The sequence below is a fragment of the Sapajus apella genome, unplaced genomic scaffold, assembly GCF_009761245.1.
Source record: "Sapajus apella isolate SASKATOON/1434 unplaced genomic scaffold, GSC_monkey_1.0 scaffold66, whole genome shotgun sequence".
Lineage (NCBI taxonomy): Eukaryota > Metazoa > Chordata > Mammalia > Primates > Cebidae > Sapajus > Sapajus apella.
The window spans coordinates 12072043-12074626 of record NW_022437006.1 but is presented as its reverse complement, the minus strand read 5'-3'; positions in this window follow the sequence as shown (position 1 = coordinate 12074626).

Sequence of the window (2584 nt, the reverse complement as noted above, 5' to 3'; positions counted from 1 at the left end):
TTTTTTTTTTTTTTTTTTTTTTTGAGATAGAGTCTCACTCTGTCACCCAGGCTGGAGTGCCATGGGATGATCTCGGCTCACTACAACCTCCACCTCCTGGGTTCAAGCAATTCTCCTGCCTCAGCTTCCCGAGTAGCGGGGATTGTAGGCACGTGCCACCACACTGGGCTAATTTTTGTAGTTTTAGTGGAATCAGGGTTTCTCCATGTTGGCCAGGCTGGTCTTGAACTCCTGACCTCAGGTGATCCACCTGCCTCAGCCTCCCAAAGTGCTGGGATTACAGGCATGAGCCACCTCGCCTGGCCACTATGCCTATCTAATTGTATTTCTACAAGGGGAGGAAAAAAAATAATTGTATTTCCATCCTCACAGTAACTCCATGAAGGAGATAATATCATCCACCTTTTACAAATGAGAAAACAAAACCTCCAGCTTTTTTTTTTTTTTTTTTTTTTTTCCTGAGACAGCGTCTCACTTTGAAGCCCAAGCTTGAGTGCAGTGTCACGATCTTGGCTCACTGCAGTCTTGACCTCCGGGACTCAAGTGATCCCCCCACTTTAGCCCCCGAGTAGCTGGGACTACAGGGGGACACCACCACACCTGGAAAATTTTTTGAATTTTTTGGTAGAGATAGGGTCTTGCTATGTTGCCCAGGCTGCTCTCAGACTCCTGGGCTCAAGCAGTCCTCCCACCTTGACCTCCCAAAGGGCTGGGATTACAGGCATGGTCGCTCCAGCTTCTTTTTTTCCCAAGGCCACACTAAGTTATTAGTGGCTGAGTTAAAAGAGTCCCGAGGGTCTACTGACTCTTACTTCAGTGTTTTTCCAGCTAGACTACAGCCACTGTCATTCCTGGAAGCTGACAGTGGACTAAGATGGATTATTTGGGTGTGGAGCACAGAGGAACCATCTCTTATGAGCCTTAACCCTGACATTCTGATGGGGCCAGCATGTATTCTGGGGAAAGGTTCCACAGCTCCCATCCACGACCAGTGAATAGGAATTAAGCGCCAGCCATGGTGGCTCATGCCTGTAATCCCAGCACTTTGGGAGGCCAAGGTGGGCAGATCACTAGGTCAGTTCAAGACCAGCCTGGCCAATATGGTGAAACCCTGTCTCTACTAAAAATACAAAAATTAGCTGGGCGTGGTGGCAGGTGCCTGTAACCCCAGCTACTCCAGAGGCTGAGGCAGGAGAATCCCTTGAACCTGCGAGGCGGAGGTTGCAGTGAGCCAAGATCACATCACTGCACTCCAGCCTGGGTGACTGAGCAAGACTCCATCTCAGAAACAAAACAAAACAACAAACAAACAAAAAGTCAGGGTGGGGGACAGAGCGGGGCTAAATGGCTTCCAGGTTTACCTCCCCTCCAACACTCCATCTCTCACTGTCCTGAGTTAGGGGATGCCCATGGTGCTCCACAGGTGTACTTGGGATTTTCTCTCTTGACCCCACAGGATATTTACCTAAAACAGCAGCAGCACTGGGGTAGAACTGACCCGACTTCACTTCCAGGTATGCTGTCTCCTGGACAGAGGCAGGGACTGGGCTGCCTACGGGGAGTCCCTTAGCAGGAGCTGAGAGAAGCAGGGCTGAGATCACAACCCTAGCTCCAGAACAGTAAAACAGGATGATTAAAACACTTTACAAGAGCCAGGTGACGTGGCTCATGCCTGTAATCCCGGCACTCTGGGAGGCCGAAGTGGACGGATCACCCAAGGCCAGGAGTTTGAGACCAGCCTGGCCAATACGGTGAAACCCTGTCTCTACTAAAAATACAAAAATGAGCCAGGTATGGTGGCAGGCGCCTGTAATCTCAGCTACTCAGGAGGCCAAGGCACAAGAATGGCTTGAACCTGGGAGGCGGAGGTGGCAGTGAGGCCAGATCATGCCACTGCACTCCAGCCTGGGTGACACAGTGAGACTCCATCTCAACAACAGCAGCAGCAACACACTTTACAAATGGTGGTCCCTAAAAACACACACAGCATTACCATCTGCTATAACAAACCCACTGCCATCCATCCCAAAAGAATAGAAAGCAGGAACTCAGGGAAGTATTTGCACACCTGGGCTCACAGCAGCATGACTCACGACAGCCAAAAGGCAAAATCAACCGACGGATCCACCATCATATGAAAAGATAAACACAGTATGATACATCCGCACAGCAGAACATGACTCAGCCTTAAGAAGGGAGGGAGGCCGGGCGCGGTGGCTCACTCCTGTAATCCCAGCACTCTGGGAGGTCACGGTGGGTGGATCACCTGAGGTCAGGAGTTCAAGACCAGCCTGGCCAACATGGTGAAAACCCATCTCTACTAAAAATACAAAAGAGTTAGCTGGGCACAGTGGTGGGAGCCTATAATCCCAGCTACTTGGGAGGCTGAGGCAGGAGAATTGTTTGAACCTAGGAGGCAGAGGTTGTGGTGAGGCGAGATCATGCCATTATACTCCAGCCTGGGCAACGAGAGCAAAACTTTGTCTCAAAAAAAAAAAAAAAAAAAAAAAAAAAAAAAAAAAAACACTTCACAAAACTGACTCAAGAAGCAGTGAAAACTCGATAGAAGTAGTTTAAGCCCCAT